Here is a 20,101-nt window from a genome sequence, read left to right as displayed (position 1 = left end):
CAAACTATTGTAGGTAAACAGTTTAAAAAACATAATGCTTCTTTTCCTTCTAAGGCTAATTTTTATTTGGCTGTCCTGCATAGTTGCATAATTTTTGTTCAGAAAAGTTGTTTGATGAAATATATCACTCCCATCCCATAATTGGACTGTTTTTGTTGGCAATATATTTCAGAACATTGGTTTCATGGAATTAAATGAAATTATTAGGATCACCATTAAAATTTGTTAACTCATTTCATGTGGATCATTTTAATGGCAGAACTAATCTAGGTTCAGTTGTGATTGCTATTACAAGATGCTTTTACATAACATATGGACACTCTTTTGTTTTTTTTTGCAGTCATTTCCTTGACTTGTTATTTGTTGTAATATAATCCATACTTAAGGAATTAGTAAGTCACAAAAGATAGAAAACTCCTAAAATTATAGATGCCAATTCAGATGAACAGTACTCACAAAAGTAACTGCTTGGTGGAAGGCATACACTAAAAACTTAATGATTGTGAGATGGGGCTATGAATCCTTGTGAGTGGATATTAATGCAACTGATACTTTTCTTGGTCAACAAATTAATTTAGAAAATGTGCAGTCCAAAAATTTCCATTGCATAAGGTTTTTTTTTTTTTTCCCCAGATGTTAGTTTATTATAGGTTTCTGGAGTATTTTATCATGAAATAGCAGTAATTAACAACATATTAAATTGTCACATAATACTTTTTGCATTGTGATTCTAGGCATTTAGTAGTAATTTAAATGGATGCATGGTTTGAACATTGACCTACCTTGCATCAAGCAGTACTGTAACATGAACTGTGTGTTAGAATTCTCACTTGTACTTATACATTTTGCACACTTTCCTTTCATTTCTTATTAGTGCTGATTGGTTGTGCTCTCTCTCTCTCTCTGTGTGTGTGTGAGAAAGAGAGATTCATTTACAAGATTTAAGCAGTGATATAACATCACTTGCATGATAAGTGATGTTAGGATTGCATACTTTATTTCTTTGGGGTGGGGGAAGGAAATAGGCTTATTATTGCTCCTTGCCTGTGAAGTTCATTTGACTCAGTGGATTTAGGTAAAATACTTATGACTTTAGACCAGTGATTTGGAGAGAATCAAAATATTATCTAGCAGATTGTTACTTTTTAACTATATCTGGATTTTCTGACTAAAACAGTCATTTGATATCATACTGAAACTTGGAATCTGTTATAGGAACCATGCCTCACTGCGTTGGGCATATTGCCTGTTCTTCTCTGGACTGTTGAAATGCTCTTTTAGAATTCTTTGTTTGTTACAAATATATCTTATTTTTAACTGATTGATAAAGCAATAGATGTAGGTTTAATTTACTTTTTGTATATGTTAATATCTACAAATATAGTGCTAAATCCCCCAGTTGCCAAGTAGCCGATGAGCCATACAGTGAAAGTACACAAAAAAAATACGTTGGTCCTTAAAAGGATGCTTGATTTGAAAAGGCTGTAAACTGTAATAAATTTTAAGAAAATAACAAGATTATATTATTTTAACTGGAATGTTTAAGGATGAATTCGGTATTTGTATGAAATATATATATATATATATGAAGGATTAGATGTATTTCAACCAAGAAGGTTAACATTATCCTAGGTAGGAAATGAATTTTGTTATGAAAGATCACTGCCCAGCTTATCGGCTTGAAGGGGCTTGAAAATGTCCTTGGCAGGATTTTTGGATTACGTAAAATTGCAAATATATATATATTAGTGAAACCCTAGTGCATCCATGCTGCTAATGTATTCTAGGTTTACACCCTCTTGTTTAGGAGTCTCATGTTAATAAAATAATAATAAAGAAAAAGAGGATTGAAGAACAGGCCACACATATTCCAACATTAAGACTTTTGAAGAATGGCAAAAAAAAAAAAAAAAAAATCTCAGGTGTGAATAGCCAGCGAATGAACTTGCAACTAGTTTGCTAAAGGCAGAAGTAAAGATGTTACAATGGGATTTTCCCATGTGAGATGACATTTATAGTAACAGTTGCTAATTAGGTAGGAATTTCCATGTACCATAAAAGTTGATCATTAATTTTTTTTTTTTATTTCTGCAAAACAGACAGATCTTGTGTATACGGGGATGGGGAGGGTTAGTTCTCATGTTTAGTTCAAATAGAAAAAGTGTAAAATTAAAGAGATTGTCTTTCAACATTATTATATATAATCTTAAATAAAAGAATGACTGTTAGATGTGTTGTTTGAAATTCAATACTGCTGTAATATGAATTATCTACAAGAGACCTAATGTATGCCATACTTCAAAAGTATATTAGTGACAGGATGGTGGATAGAATTGTTATGTAGTCAAGAATGCAATTTATGTTAGAATGATAGATTCCAAATACTTTGACATCCCTATCTGCTTGTTCAGTATAGTTGGAGAAATGAAGCAAAGTTTTATTTGTGTGAGGTTAAAGCCACCAAGAAAAACTTTTATTTTTGGACAGCATTATTATTTAACAATATAATTATTTTCTTTGGTGACTTTATCTTAACAAATGAACTTTATTTATCTAGCTGTAGTCATTCTAAATTAAACTTGCAAAAAAATTATATTTTTAAAAATTTTTTCCCAAGTGTCATTATGTTGAATATCAAAAGAAATTCTTGTTACTGAAGTATTAGCACTTACCTTTTTTGTATATGTAAATTAAAAAATGAATGCTCTATGCACAAACTTAAGTTTAAACACAAACAAACTTAAGCTTAAGTGCTAGTGTTGACAATAATGGGAATGAAGCATAACAGAAAAATGAAATTTTGTTTCTCTCTGCTTTATTTCCACTAAAAACCACTATAAAAGATATACACAGTTTTATGATGAGATGCCCAGAATAGCTGGTGTCAGTAAAATTTTAGAATGATATCAATAATGAAATAAATTTTATTTTTAATCAAAGTAATTGTATATTTCTGAAATAAGAAGTGAATTTCTTATTTTACTGAATATTTCTGGTGAGAGAAGGGGATATGTATTTTGTTTTAACTTGAGGATATCAATATTCCTCTTAGCATTTGTGTGGGAAAAAATTGCACATTCATACTCTTAATCGATAATTCTTTAATATAATCTCTGTTCATTTTTGTATGTTTCACTGAGAGTAAAAATAACTTTTCTTTTTCTAGGTACAGCTGTGGAAATTTGTGGAATCCTATCTGACCTTTAACAGTGCCAAATAATGATGGGATCTGTTTTTATTTCAAATTCTTTACAAAAGATTGAGAATTGAAATAAATGGACTACTGTTCACTATTAGCACACAGTTAAGTTTACAGGTGGTATTTCCAGCCCCTTTCTCACTTATATATGAACCTTCATTAGAACCTAAGGTAGCAAAGTTTAAAAGGGTAAGGATTTTATTTTATTGTTATTTATCTTATTATCCTCAGGATATTTTTCAACAAGGAAAAAGATATTCCATATCTGCATTCAATTTAAAAGAAAGTTCATATATTAAGATATTATTAATGCCTGCAGTTTAGTTCTGGATTTGTTTTCTTATGTAATTATTTTTTGACTACATGTTTATTAATTGCTTTATTAATATTGGTATAATTATAAGAGACTCAATTTCTGCAAAACTACTGTGTAGCAATTAAATGAGGATGATCTGTTGACTTTTCAGACTGAGGAGGTCAGTATATATGATACACAGGATGAGGTTTTTAAGTACTTACTCTGATGTTTATATGAAGTCACATAGTTGAAAATACTTTGTATTTGACAGAAGTGTTTTTCACAGATGCTGAAATGAACATGGCTCAGAGTATGAAAATGGGTAACAGCATGTATATATCTGTTAGCAAGGACTTACTGGAGAATCCATAATAAAGAACATTGCTTAAAACTTATAGTTTGCATTCATTATAATTTGGCTATCTCCATTTCATTCTTGATATTATCTTTTCACTAGGTGTTCAGTAAGTGTATTTTGCTTTTATTATTTTTTTTTATTACTATAAAATTATATATGAATTACTGTAAAAATATAATAAATCATGTAATATCCAAAAAAAAAAAAAAATGTGTGTATGACTATGTGGCCACTTGTTTCCCAAACTTTTTTTTCCATGGCCTGATTATTTTAATACTTCATCTTCGTGACCCACTAAAATTTTTATGGCCAATAGGTAAAATAAAACATATTTGAATGTTCATAAAGTTTTAATTTATTATTATTATAATAAAGAAGCAGTTACTCTTACAAAAATATAAAGAAATTAAACTAAATCCAAGTAATTTATTAATGAGAAGTGTGATGGTGTTTGTTAACTAGAAGCTTCAGGTTTGAGGCAAGCTACATGTAATCAGTAAATACAAAAAAATACGCTCTCTCTTGCTTAACGTGGCAGGTGAGTAAAACAAACTGCCAAACGATTCGGCTGGTGGTGCAGTTGCCGCCACGCAGCCTCACCATTAGTTGAGCTACTTTACCGCGAACAAAGAGACAGTAAAATGGCGACGTGGACAGAGCGGTTTTTTCATCTCTATTAATTAAATTATTTATTCATTAGTCCCGATTAAACGCTATTTACTTGTATTTTAGTTTCATGAAAAAAAAGAAACCCAAAAACGAAACATCTAGGTTTTCGAGAGTTTTTTTAGGTGCCCCTGCATTTAGATTTCGCGACCCACCATTTGGGAAATGCTGCTCTAGAGCATTTGTAAGAGTCATGAATTTCATTATCAAAAAACAACATTTCTTTTATGTTTTTAGATGCCTTTCTCAAAATTCAGGCATCCATTTGTACTCAAGTTATTCCTGGACTCCTGCAAGACAGATTTCATTGACATTTGGTATTAGGAATCTTTAAAAATTTGTTGAGCTGTCTTAATTTTTGTTTCAGTCATTTGCATTTTCCATTTGCAAGAACATTTAAATTATAAATAATAAGTTAGCTTTGATGTATGATAATATTTTCAGAATGTAAAGCAAGGTTTTAATTGCAGATTTCTGGAAATACTAATATTTTTTCTTTATCTTTTTATTTTCTTTGCAAACTGAACCTATAAGGTTCTTTGCAAGTACTATCTTCTGTTCTTTTCTGTCTTGAGCTTTTAGTAGAGATGACACAAAGTAAAAATAGTCCAGTTTAGGATTCCTATCGTAGCTAAGTCTTTTGTTGTTATACTCCCATCATTGTCATGATCTTTTAGGTCTTTCCATCAGGCCTCATCTTGAACACTTTATTTAGCCATTCTTTCCATATGTCCAAGCCATCTCAGTCTGTAAGCTTGAATTTCATCATTCAGCAGTGGGAGATCTATAGAGTAGGCACGGTTCTTGATTATGTTGTTTTCTTGTCCATTGCTTGTTGTGTTTTCTCTTACAGATCCAAAGATTTTTATATTCAAAAATTAGCAAGGCTTTTGCATTGTCATCCGTGAGGCTCTAGGTTTCTGCTTCATTAAAAAAAAAAAAAAAAAAAAAAAAAAGTGTTAACAGTTATCTTGTATATTTTTATTTTAACTTTGCTTTAGAGAATTTTGGAAGATATTAAAATGATGTAGTAAATGATAAGATCTATTGCAGCAACGTACTCCCATACTGATTTTATATTGATTAATCAATTCCAAGATATTCGAAAGAAGCAGCCTTTTTAAATTTGTGATTATCAGTAGTAAACTGGTTGTTTTCTCCTCAGTTTGTATTTCTACCTACTTTTAGTCAGTTTTATCCAAGTTGATTTCTAATTGGTTATAGAAATAGTGAATGTATTGTAATTTTAAGAAAGTAAGAAATGCTATTTTAATTATCTGCAGCGCTTTTTCCAGCAAATAACGTCTGCATGTGCTAATATTACTTGTTCTGCTTGTAGTATCTTTTACAGTTACTGTAATACATTTTTTTAAAGGTAAATGGGATTGATGAAAGCACGTTTCCTTTCACTTTTGCCATTTAGACAGAATGCAATTCTGTGTAAATAGCAAAAGGTTCAAATCTAATTCCATTGTTAGTAGTGCAAATTTTGGTATTCCAAGTTCATTTGATATTCCCAAAGGACTGTGAATGCTATCACAGGAATTTTTAAACTATTTACTATTTGCTGAACACAATGTTCATACTGTTTTGTTCTATACAAGTATATATAGCAAGCTTAATATTTTATGGAGCACCACTAAGTAATTTTCATTATTGGCAGCCATCGTCAAGTACACATGATTAAAGCATAGAATGCAATTGAGTATTTTAAAGTAGAGCTATTAATGTATTCAGGTATACTAGAAAGGACCTACCTTCAGAAATTGTAGGTGGTATGCTCAATGACCTAGTTGCATCTTCTATTCCTCTGAATAGAAGATGCAACTAGGATTCAATTATAGTTGAACCTAAAATCATATGATGTACGTAAACAATGGAAAATTTAATAAATAGAATAAAATCATGAATGATTCACTGGTGAATGAAAAATAGTTTAATTGGCCCTAAAGAACAACAAGATTTGGGAGTAGACGAGATAAAATAGATAAAATTTAATAGCTCATGGACAGAATCGATATCCATCTGCAATTTTTACATTCATTTTTGTTTTCTTATATATATATATTATTTTATTTATTTTTTTTTTTTTTGCATGATTTGTTTTCCCATATGAAATTTATCAGTTTATATATTTCCGTAGTTAACTTGCAATCATCATATTGGTAGAATTCAGCTACTATACCATCAGTACGTGGTGCTTTTGTCCTTATTGAGCTGCATTATACTTTTTTCTACCTCAGTCTGTGAAGAGACAGATGTAAGTTTTCTATTCAAAAGTAAAACAGAAAAGAGATTTCATAGATATGTAAGGGTTACAAGTGTCGTACAGAAAGTTAAGTCTGAGTATGAAAAAAAATTGGCTCTGCAAGTTAAAAACAATCCAAAAGAATTCTATTGTTATGCTGCAAGTATAAGAAAGAATCAATTTGAAAGAATAACTATTGAATGCAGATGGTATGTGGGTGATTGATGCAGAAGTCACTGTTCAACTAATGAGCAGCCATTTTGCTAAAACCTATCAACCTGGTACATGAAGCATTGAACTCACTGCTAGCTGAACTGGCTATTCCTCTGACCAGGTTATATAATGAGTCTTAGAACATTGAAGATTCCACAGGTGTGGAAAGAATGTATGGATTTGTACAAGGATGGTGCAAAGACCGATGTATCCAACTGTCGACCAATCAGTATCTCAGGAATGGTGGTAAAGATTTTGGAAAACTTGGTTAGGTCTCGCATTCAGAAATGGGTTGACAGTGAATCTCTACTTTGCAATGAACAGCATTGGTTTACTAAGGGATGGTCATGTTTTAGCATCTTGCTCACATTCTATAATAATGTTACTGTTGAACTAGACAAGGGGGAATGGATACACCATGATGCTTTTGGATTTTGCTAAAGCTTTTGACAGAATACAGCACGGAAGACTGTTGCATAAATTGGAGAATATGGGTTTGGATTATAAAATATTAGTGTGGTTAAGAGGATGGCTGGCTGACATATATCAAAAAGTTGTATATGGGGGTATATGAATCAGCAAGATTTAAGGTAACTAGTGTACCACAAGATCCTTGTGGTACACTTGTTACCACTTGGTCCACTGTTATTCAATCTGTACATTAATGATATTGGAAAGGATTTGACAGGCAGCAAGAAAGGTATTATATTGGTGGGATTATGCTAGAAGAAAGTGATCACGCTAGAGATCTTGGAGTGTTAGTACAAGGGTGTCTGAAACGTTCTCGGCTTCCACCATAGATGGCAACACTATCGGCAAGATTTTTTTTTCTAAGTTGATACGTCTGTCATGAGCATCCATGTGAAATTGCAAGTCATTCTATCAAATGGTTTGTTTTATACAGCTGTCTGAGGTGTTGTCTGTATCCCTTGAAATGGATAAAATGAGTATCGTGCAGTTATAAAATTCTTTGTAAAAGAAGGTTTAACGGCAAAAGAAATTCATTCGAAGTTCATAAAAGTTTATGTGCGCTCTTCTCCTTTGTTTTCGACAATTAAGAAATGGGCTGCCGAGTTTAAACATGGGCGTACCAACCTTGAATACAATCCACGTGAAGGACATCCAGAAAGTGTAACAACACCAGAAATCATTGATCGATTACACGATATGGTATTGGATGACTGGCGAGTCAAAATGCGTGAAATTGCTGAGACTATAGGCATTTCAAAAGAACATATAGGATATGTTTTGCATGAAGAATTGCAAATGAAAAAGCTTTGCATAGGATGGGTGCCGCTCTTGCTCACAGCAGCAGATCAAAAATGCACTTGCATGAAAATCTCTGAACAGTGTTTGGAGCGTTTTAAACAAGAATAAAACTGATTTTGTACATCAATTTATTACTATGGATGAGACTTGGATTCACCATTACACAGCAGTCAAAGCAGTGGACAGAAGCCGGTTGTTCTGCACCAAAGAAGACAAAGTCGGTTCCATCAGCAGGAAAGGTCATGGCATCGGTGTTTTGGGATGCTAAAGGCATTTTGTTTATTAATTATCTTGAAAAGGGTAAAACAATAACCAGGAAATATTATTCCAATCTTTTAACCAGAGTAGACAAAAAAATTCGCATGAAAAGACCTGGTTTGCAGAAGAAAAAAAATCATCTTTCATCAGGACAATGCACCTGCCCACAAAGATGTTTTGGCAATGGGAAAATTAATGGATCTGCACTATGAACTGTTGGAACATCCACCCTATTCAGCAGATTTGGCTCCCTGTGACTTCTATTTCTTCCCAAAACTAAAACTCTTCTTCGCTGGTCAGCATTTTTTTTTTTTTTTTTTTTTTTTTTTTTTTTCGAATCAAGAGGTGATTGCAGCTGTAGAGGGGTATTTTGCAGATCTTACTGAGAATCACTACAGGGATGGGATAATGGCACTGGAGCATCACTGGAATAAATGTATTAGTCTTAAGGGAGATTATGTTGTAAAATAAAAACAATTTTGAAATTCTAAATTTGTTTTTTCATTATAAGGCCGAGAAATTTTCAGACCACCCTTGTAATAGGCAGTTGAAGTCAGGAGTCATGTAACAAAGATTGCATATACAACTCAAAAGATAATTGCAATGCTGAAACGAACTTTGACATTTAAAGAAAAGATGTCATTTTGCCTCTTTAGAAAGCCTTGATAAGACATCACTTTGACTATTATGCACAGGTCTAGTCTCATGGTTTCTGTTGTGATTTTGATACAGTCCAGAGAGTGCAAAGGAGAGTATTAAAATTGATATTAGGATTGTGGAATACTGATTGATGACAGATTGAGAATTTGTAGACTGCAGTCACTAGCAAAGAGAAAGAGGAATGACATGATTGAGACATACAAACTTTTGAAAAGGTCATACAGGATTTCAATTGATGGAATTTTTTATTTTATGAAGGGTGGGGGGAGGACAAGAGGACATCCTTGGAAGATAAGAAGGAGTAAGATCCAGATTTTTCTCTCATACACTGGTGCATGGTTGGATGTTATGTGTGCAAGCAATGTGAATGAATTCAAGAACAAGTATGATAGTTGGTGTGTGTAATCTGGCCTTGATGAGTTCCTGACTTCCTGGAGGTCTCTCTTAATAATATGTATGTCAAAAGGTTTTGGAATTTTATGTTTTAGTTCAAATATAATATATATTATGTATATGCATTGTGTATACATAATAATACTACACTGGTAATATTCATATGTTTTTCACAATGAATGCCAAACACCACCTAACAATGAAGGTCAGTTTAATAAATATTAACCACAAGCTCCTTAAATGTTGATTTCTTTATCAATCTAAAGCAGGATGATGTTATAACCTAGATAATTTTAGCACCACTGAAAAAAAACTGGACTTTTTTTTTTCACGTAGAAGAATGTTTTGTCGTTTTTTAATATACAGTCCTCAACTTCTGACTTATACAAGTTATAACCGCTTGTACCTATGACAATACCATTAACACATACACCAAATACTAGCTCACTCCTTTAACCCATGGACCAGGGTGTTATGGTTTACATTTAAGGCATGTTATTTAAGAAATGCTTTGCTCAGGCCATTGCTGATACTCATCATAAAATTCCTGATATGTACCCTCAGTAGTGTACAAGATTATGATGATAGTACAACATGAAAAAGATGCATGATTACTAACTTTCAATCAGTAATTTTCTTTCAAATGAATCTGTTAAGACTCCAATACTATCAGATCTTATATTTCTCTTTTAAGGTGCTTTTTACTATATCAATCCATCTACATCTTGGTCTTCCTCTGGGTCTTTTTCCTGCCAACCTGGCGAAGGGTAATACAAATTGCTGATACTTGGGAAAACCTTCACATACTTCTGGAAGGAATACAGTATCTTGCATTATACAAAGAATGTAGATGTAACATAGCGTGAGGTGATGGCAGGGTATGAATGAATTTTGGAAGAAGCTGCTGAAATTATATATTCATACATTTGCAGGATTCAACAAAGACAAAAAGTCTTACAAGATAGTGCTCCTAACTTCCAACAACTACTCTACATCTTCACCCTCCAGTGGAGAATGAAAATGTAGAGTAGTTGTTGGATGCCATCGAAGAAAAGCTCTCAAATGAAGACCTTATATAGCAAAAGGCACAAAAAAGTTGCAGAAGAAGAAGCCAATCATCAAAAGGTTTACAATGAAAAAATTGACAGGTATCTGTCTCCAATTAATAAGGCATTTCGATTGTTTGAAGAAATGGACACCCACATAAGGAGATTTTGCAAATCAGACAGAATGATGCCAGCTGCATTTGCTTGCTGCAAAGAATTTTATGCAGAAAATCAGTGGCAAAACAGTGTTGACTAAGTTCGGGGTGTAGTGTACCAATTTCTAAGAAGCTTGCTCCTGCCATCCCATCATCCTCTAAAGATGAACCTAGACCTTTTGCTAGTGATGTATTGTTGAATTGTAACAAAGTGGTTGTAATTTCTGAATAGCATAAATATATGTCAACTAAAACTTTTAACATCCAAAAGCAGTTTTTTGCTTGTTTGTTTTCTTTCAAGTATTTTGGACAGTAGAAATAGTAAAGTTATTAGAAGGTAACATTACTATATTAGTAAAGCTATTTAATAAGATCTATGATACAAGCATAATCTCTCAAGACTGGTTACAGTCGACCTTCATCATGCTACCTAAAAAAGTAAATGTGAAAACTTGTAATGACTATAGGACGATCAGCCTAATGAGTCATGTTCTCAAAATGTTTCTGAAAATAATTCAAAAAAGAATATACAGAAAATGTGAAGACAAAAGAGTTTGGGAATGAGAGAGGCTCTGTTTTTGTTCTCAAAACTTATTCCAAAAATGTAGTGACCAAAGAAGGAAGTATTCATTTGCTTAATCGACTTCAAGAAAGCATTTGATAAAGTCCAATATACTAAAATGATTGCACTATTAAAAAGAATTAGATTAGATGGTAAAGACATCAGGATAATTGAAAACTTATATTGGAATCAAAAGGCATCTGTTAAGTTTGACATTAGACTTCATTAACATCAAATAAGGAGTAAAGCATGATTATACTGTCACCTCTTCTTTTTAACATATGCTGAGAAGCCATATTTCAAAAAATCTTAAAAGGAAAAGAGGAAGGGATTAATGTAAATGGTGAAATCATCAGTAACATCTGATATGCTGATGACACAGCTCTCCTGGCTGACAATATTCAGGATCTTCTGGAACTAGTGAACGAAGATAGTGAAAAAATGGGATTAAAAATAAATATCACCAAAACTAAATTCATGGTCATAAGCAAGAAACCAATTCTTAATTTAGTACTTTCTTTAAATGGTAAACAAATAGAAAGAGTGACAAAGTTTAAATATCTTGAATGCTGGTTAAATACAGAATGCAATCCAGAAATGGAAATAAAAGTTAGAATTGAAATAGCAAAAAAAAATTTTATCCTGATGAAATCAACACTGTGTAACCACAATTTAAATTTAGAGCTTAGAGTGCGCATGGTTAAATGCTATGTATGGTCTGTAACTGCTGTATGGTGCAGAAACTTGGACCTCGAAGACAACATCAATAAAAACAAACTTGAAGCCTTTGAGATGTGGTTATACAGAATGTTAAAAATTCCATGGAAGTACTTCCAGTACTTCCATGGAATTGGACATCAGGAAGTACTGGAACAAATGGGGAAATCACGTGAACTTTTAGATACCATAAAAAAGACGGAAAACTGCATATCTTGAAGGCAAATTACAGAGATGGAATGGATTTTCTTTCTAAAAACTCAATTTCTGTTTCCCTCTAATAAAAGACAGATCAGCTGGATAACACATACACTTAACAGATAAAATTAACTTGCCTCATAGTCTTTAATTGATGTAACCATATATTGGATGGCTAGAAGAAAACGTTTAATTATCCAGTTTAAACTAGAATTAAAAAAACTTGGCAAATTTTAATAAAGATTCCAAATTTTTTCAAAATCTAATCAATCAGATCATCTCTATTCTCTGAGATCAGTAGCTTGGCACCAAGCATATACTATTGCTATGTATAATGAAATAATAAACAGAACATTTACAAATTTAAAGTCATTCTTATTATTAAGAGAAACCTTCAGGGAGTCAGGGACCCATCAAGGGAGGCCACATATTACACACACCAGCTCATCTTATGTATTCTTGAATTCTTTCACACTGCTTGCACATACCACATCCAATGGCAATCCATTCCAATCATGCACCATCCTATGAGAGAAAAATCTAGCTTTCATCCCATTCTTAGTGGCATTCATTCTCAGGCCCTCTTGTCCTTTCCCCACCCTCCATAAATTAAAAAATTCCACCTACTGAAATCTTGTAAAACTCTTTCAGAAGTTTGTATGTATCAATCATATCAAACCTCTTTCTCCTGTTTACTAGTGTCTGCAAATTCTCAATCTGTCTTCATAATCAGTATTCCACAATCCTGATATCATTTTTAACTCTCTGCATTGTATCAGAATCACAATGGAGACCAGACCTATGCACAGTAGTCCAAGTGAGGTCTTATCAAAGTCTTGTAAAGGGGCAAAATAACATGCTTATCTTTGCATGTTAAAGTTATATTTGCAATTTTTACTGCATGGCTCCTGAACTTCAACTTGCTGTCTACTAACACTCCAAGAATCCTAGCCTGATCAGTTTCTTCTTGCATATCCCACCAATATAATAAGATAATTGGATATCTAATCACCTTAAAGCGCATGATTTTACATTTAGTGACATTGAACGGACATCCATCCTATTCAAATCATTCTGCAAGTACTGCATATCATGGGCATTCCTGATTATCCTACCTCTCTTTGGATCATCAGGAAATAGCTTGTCACCTGGCAAATCCTTCTTAATATCATTAATGTAGAGAATTGGAAAGATCAAGGACTGATCGTTGTGGTACACCACTTATATCTTGGAGGACCCCCCCCATATACCACTTTTATGATATGTCAGCCAGCCATCCTCTTATGTACGCTAATATTATAATTCTAACCCATATTTTCCAATTTATACAACAGTCTTCCATGCTGTATTCTATCAACAAAAGCCTTAGCAAAATTTAAAGTATCATTGTTATAGAATGTGAGAAAGTTGATAAAACATGACCTTCCCTTAGTAAACCATGCTATTTATTGCAAAGTAGAGATTCTCTGTCAACCATTTCTGAATGCAAGCTCTAACCAATTTTTCCAAAATTTTTACCACCACTCCCGAGATACCGATTGGTCGATAGTTGGATACATTGGTCTTTGCACCACTCTTGTGTGCAATGGAATTACCATACATTCTCTCCATTCCTGCAGAATCTTCCATGTTCTGCGACTCTTAATAAACAGCCTGGTCAAAGGAATAACCAGGTTCAGCTGAACACTCTTAGCATACATGCTGTGATATCCCATCAGTCCCTATTGCTGAATTCTTATTCAGTTTGTGCAACAGCTCTAATACCTTGTCCTCATACACCTGTGTTTCTTCATTTCAATTTCATTTCCGTGAAGGTAGCAGTGAGCTCAATGTTGCATACACCAAGTTGATAGCTTTCAACAAAATGGGCACTCATTAGTTGAGCAAATTCTTCTGCATGTTACTCCTCACACCATTTGCATTTAGAAGAGTTACTCTTTCATATGCATTCTTTCTTTTACTTGCAGCATATCGATAGAATTCTTGTGGGTTGTCTTTAACACACAGAGCATTTCTTTTCATACTCAGACTTTGCTTTCATACAACAGTTGTGACTATTGTCATAAGATTACATATCCATTTGACTTCTACCCTATTTATTCTTCAAAATCTCAGGAGACATTCTGATATCGCATCATTTAAGTATTGTTTAAATGCCTCCCATGCACTGTTGATATTCTTCCCATCCAGCAGCTGATCTCATTCTACTGAACTGAGTATATTCCTCAGTTGGTCATAATTTCCTACTTTGTAGTTCAGCATGTAACCTTTTCTGAATGGATTCATGAACGTAGTCACTTCCCAAGTGAGTACTGCATGATCACTGTCGCCAACTAGAGGTAGACTTGTTATGTCTTTAACTGAAACCCTGACACTATAATCAAATCTACCACTTTTTGACCTTGAGTTCCTTCTGTCACTTGCTGCTTGAGGAAGTTGTCCCACAACAGCTCACTGCAATCAGTCCACCAGATCTGTAACAGCACCCCACTATGTACTTTCTTGTTAGATTCCACCTTACACCAGATAGCTCCAAATTCACTGCCACATGAAATACTGTTACTAGTACTACAATCATAGTTCCCAACACTAATTGGATTTGAACCAACCGATATTAGCAGCGTGCCTCATTCTCTCGTATCCTGTCTCTCCTTCCTAAAAATACTGTACACTTTACATTCGATACCAGGTAGTTTGTTTGATTCTGATAGCCAGGTCTCACTAATGCCTACAATTTGAGGTCCTAACATATTGACCAGGCAACAAACTCTATCCCTTTGTTTCTGATACTCCTATCATCCATGTACAGACATAATAAGATACCTGCATGTTCTTTTGTATACTCTTGTCTGCATGATAGAGTTGGACAACTTGCGGTTCTCTCTTCTTCTCTACTGCCCTATACATGTAGACATCTTTGCACACATTTGATGGGTCCAAACAGGACTCTCACAGTCGAAATCATTCTCTGCTCGAAATTATTTCCACGATAATGCCCATTCCCATCATTAGCACAATTACATAACTTTTTAACTCTTACACTGATATTCTCACCATTCCTCCCATTATAATTTAGTTTCCTAACTCTGTGTTAGGTCTGATACGTGTTTTTAGTTTTCTAGACTCCTGATATTAAATGCATTCAGGTGTAGTCTGTCTTTCTTATACAAATCTAATCTTCCCTCATACTCACTACATACATCAAAAATCTCGCATCTGTTTCTTCTACAGAACCTATGCAATGAATCGTTTGCAATCATAGCTCTTTCTTCTTAATTCATTTTTATCATATCGTGGTAATATGTGTATTTTTACTTTCTCACTTTTCACTCTCGCCTCTTCCAAGAACCCTTTCATATCCTCTCTCATACTGAACATTACTGTTTAAGTCCTTAGTTCCTACTACAGTTACGATCTTGTTTACTTCTCTTTTCTGTTTTTGAATTGCATGTGCTATCCAGATACAATATCAACATTTTCTTGTTGCTTACAGCTACTTGTATTTGCTATATTGCTCTTTTTGTGCATTTTATAAATCCAGTCTTTGACCAATGATCCATATTTAAGAATTTGAAAGCTAATAAATCGTGGGGTGCGAGATATATGCGGGGATTTTCGAAAACTAAAGTTTTCAGAAAAAAACTGAAAATAGTGTGACTTACCAAGAAGCTCCTATTCACTATTGCTACTCTTGGCATCGAGAATGGTTTCCTTGTGTTCATTGTCAAAGTTATCTACCCAAACAGCTTCATCTTCTTTCCCATTATTTCAAGCAAAAATTACCAGTAATTTACAAACTTGAGATACGTAATTAACAATCCTTCACAAATGACTAATGAGAAGTAAAAGCAGAGCGTGAAACAGACAGTAATGGTAGGCCAGTAGGCATATGATTGGTATGGTATTAACAAAAGATCGCTCGAACCAAAGACAAGGGCAAGTCAACAGTTGAGTTGAAATGCTAATTCTCTTAAACTGAATTCCATAATATCCGAAACACATTTACTATATATTTGTTAATTTTAACACATTCACGACGGGGTGGTGTCAAGCAAAACAGTATGTTGCACCGACAACATATGGTTTTGCTTGTGTCTATGCAGCAGTTTCAGTTGGAGGGGAGATGTGATTCATTAGTTAGTGCCGTTTTTATCCCAGTCGCCTCTAATTGCACGATTTGTTGAGAAATATATTACACAGACTGCAAATGTCTCTGTACCTTACTCGGTGATACAATAAAACTACTTGTTTTTCTTGGTCTTCAGTATAGTGACGCTGTTGGGGAGGGTGTTTTGTTTACTACAGGGAGCAAGTTACTATCGCTAGGGCGTGAATGTTGTGGCAATAGTAACTCGCAATTTGAGTAGGAGAATTCATACATAATATATAATTTATTGAGAAATATATATGTTTAAAATAATTTTTTTTTTTTTTCTTAATAATGATTCCATGCGTTAATGATGCATAGCCAAAAATTGCCACATACTCCCCTGAAGACTTTTCGCATACCCATACCACACTTTGAGAAACACTGCTTTAGAGAAAGCAATTGACACAATGAAAAATTAAAAGCTGGTCCTTGTTGGAGATCTAGATAGCAGGGTAGGAAATGATAAGATATACAAAAATATTTTTGGAAATTTTGTGGAAGGAAAGCTTAATGAAGAACAAACTGGATTTAGGCCATATAGAGGCTGTCAGGATCAGATTTTCACTCTATGACAAATAGTAGAAAAAACTTAAATCTGTATTTAAGTTTTGTAGACCTGGAAAAGGCATATGACAAGATGCCAAGAGAGAAGCTATTCAAAATGTTACAGTTATATGATGTCAACGGGGCATTATATCAAGCAATACTTAGTCTTTATTTGAGTTGTTAGTCAGCAGTTAGAATTGAATGAAGTACAATTATCCCCTCTGTTATTCATTATCTATATGGATCACATTATGAAAGAAAGTGGTATTATATCAAAATTGGAGATGTTAATCTCAGCTCTTTACTTTATGCAGATGATTGTTATACTTTTAAATAAACCCAGTACAAGTCTGCAAGATTCCCTGACTAAATTGAATAACTGTTATAATAAATTTGGTATATGAAAATCAGAATTAAAAAGACAAAGACAATGAAAATAAGCAGAAACATTGAAAATATCGACATTGTGAATGGAGAACCTGTAGAAGATTTCAGCCTACTTAGGCACAATTTTTAGTGAGGATGGTAAATTAAATATGGAAATAGACAACAGAATCAACAAAGTCGGTATGGTAGGAAGTCAACTGAATAAATTTATATGGAATAAGAGAGAAATTAGTCAAAACACTAAGTTATCTGTATACAAGACAGTGTTCAAACCAATTTTAACTTATGGAATCTGGGTTAGGAATAAAACACTTGACCAAAGACTGGAGACCACAGATATGAGACTTTTGAAAAAGATTAGGGGCATGAACAGATGGCATCAATGGTGATATCATATTAAAAACGAGGATATTAGGAAGGAACTTGGCATTGTTGACATCCTGGTATGTTAGTAGAGCTAATCTCAGGTGTATGGTCACTTAAACAGAATGGGAGAGAGGAAAGATTAACAAAACAAGTGTTCTTTGCCAGGTTCGCAGAAAAAAGATTTAGTTGGATTGATACATTTAAAAGTGTGATCCAATAATGTTGGAATCTTGACAGATAACAGATTGATTTGGAGGAAAATGTTGATAGGAAGTTAGTAATTATGTAAGTCTATTATGTAATACTATCATAATATCCTGTACATCTCTTGAGGGTACCTGTCAGGAATTTGATGATATTTTTAATTTTTGCTCCTGTAAAACTTGATCTTATAACCTGCTCATCAACAGCATGTTTTATGATAGTTGCCATTACCAAATAACATCCGACATCATTATAAACTTTTAGGTGAAGATTTCGGAATGCCTTATTTCATATTAACTGAATGGTGTAAAATGGGAACCTTTGATTGTGTAGGAATATTTTTATTGGAGTTTCTAATAGATCAGTGTAACTGATTTTTGCATTGTGTGTAATTGGTTGCATTTTCAGAAAATATTTTAGCATGTTCTGCATTGTTTTATGGAGTAATTATGTCTGTTGTTGCAGGCTATTATTAGCATTTATAAGATAGAGACTGATTTGAAAAAAAAAAAAAAAAAAAAATTTATTTTCCCATTATTTTTGACAGCTGTATACAGTTGACCCTTGAACAACATGAGGGGGAGAAGAGGTGCTGCCCCCCATGTCCCTAACCTGCGTATAACTTTTGACTCTCCAAAAGCTTAACTACTGTTGACTGGAAGCTTTACTGATAACATAAACAGTCGATTAACACATATTTTGTATGTTATATGTATTATAGATATTGTATTCTTATAATAAAGTAAGCTAGAGAAAAGAAAATGTTGAGAAAATCATAAGGAAGAGAAAATACATTTACAGGACTGTACTATCTTTATCGATGCCATAAGTTTGTATCATCTGTCTGTCAGTATCTACATCAGTATTGTCTTATATGATACAAAACACTGTACATATTGTACGTATTAACACTAGACATTAAAAAAAAAGAAAAGATAATGTGAAAAGAAATTCATATTTATTTACAAGTATAACGATTCCTGCATTTATAACAAGGAAGCAGCACTATGATTACTTTATGATAGCCTAGCCCACACACTAATGAATGAATTGTTATAAAATTTTTATTTTTTATGCTAATTAAAAAATTTGACTACTCAATTATTTAATAACAATTAATTTTATGCACTTATGATTTAATACTGCATCTTTATATAAGTAAAGTGGATATTAGATCCAGCATTATTTCAAATCCAAATGTAGAAACTATGAAAGTTTCATAAAAATAAATTGACCAGAGAGCTTATGTGAATACACTCATCGGCATTCACAATTTGCCTTAACTCAGACTACTTAGAAAACCTAAACGCTGCCGAAGCATTTATATATTCACTTCCTATTAGTCCATTTTGATAAGGTTTCACTGGCCTGGCAGCTGTTTCTGGAAATTTGTAACATCTTTATGTTGGTTTACATTTCTCTTGACTGCGAATGGCACCACGTACTGTACATCCACAGATGCAAAGTGGTAACTATTTTGCTTGTATAACAGTTGGAAAATTTTACTTATGAAGCACGTGATTTCACCTGTTGGTGACCAATTCGTACATCCTTTATTTCTTTCTCTCCTTCAGCATAAATTGACTATTCTTGGCAATCTCAAGCCCCAGTTCTATGAACTGTGGGTGTACAATAAAGTCTGTTTGTGTGTAAGTTTTGATAAATTATAATAGATTTGTGTTTATTTTATGGTAGTAAATGATAAAATAGATTAGTATCTACATATATTTTATGCATTCAGACATACCTAGCTTTTTCTTAATTTTTTTTTTCGATATTTCTAAGCTGTTTATTTATTGAAAAAAACTGTATATTTATTGAAAAAAATCTGCATACAAATGGGTCCATGTTGTTCAAAGATCAACTGTATTGACATAATATAGAGAAGATCTAAAATTTTTTTCATTACAAACTAGTTTCTCTGTTGGGCATTAGGTATTTTTCATTGGTTTGAAAGACCACTCTTTGGATTCTATCTAAATGCTCTTCACAGAGAACATTTAGGTTCTATTTAGGCACCATGGCTGTCTGTCCCTCTTGGGAACTTAAGTGCAACCTTTCTCCACACAAATATCATGGATTCTCTTCATTGCCTTAGTTGCCTAAGCATAATTGATCCTATCCCTTTTTTTAAATAATTTTAGTTTGGATACAAATTAATGATTATGAACATTGCATTTTAATATGAAGAATTTGTCAATGTTTTAA

The 20,101-nt window shown here is 33.2% G+C and overlaps 1 protein-coding gene across 5 annotated transcripts in view; it reads left to right on the top strand.

The window, feature by feature from the left end:
• The window catches only part of LOC150100704 (uncharacterized), a 136,630-nt gene that overhangs the window by 98,600 nt on the left and 17,929 nt on the right, over nt 1–20,101 (top strand). For 4 of the 5 annotated variants that reach the window (XM_090402032.1, XM_090402035.1, XM_090402034.1 and 1 more), the window contains one exon: nt 3,167–3,388. The gene's annotated coding sequence lies outside the window, so the exon portion shown is untranslated. Of the gene's footprint in view, nt 1–3,166; nt 3,389–3,783; nt 3,962–20,101 lie in introns of all 5 variants that reach the window. The other variant, XM_090402036.1, reaches the window with a different exon arrangement.

The sequence above is a fragment of the Typopeltis vanoorti genome, chromosome 12, assembly GCF_054136105.1.
Source record: "Typopeltis vanoorti isolate ZY-2024b chromosome 12, IOZ_Tvanoo_1.0, whole genome shotgun sequence".
In the NCBI taxonomy this organism is placed as follows: Eukaryota; Metazoa; Arthropoda; class Arachnida; order Uropygi; family Thelyphonidae; genus Typopeltis; species Typopeltis vanoorti.
Note: the sequence above shows the minus strand (reverse complement) of the source record. Positions and strands in the feature narration are given on the sequence as shown.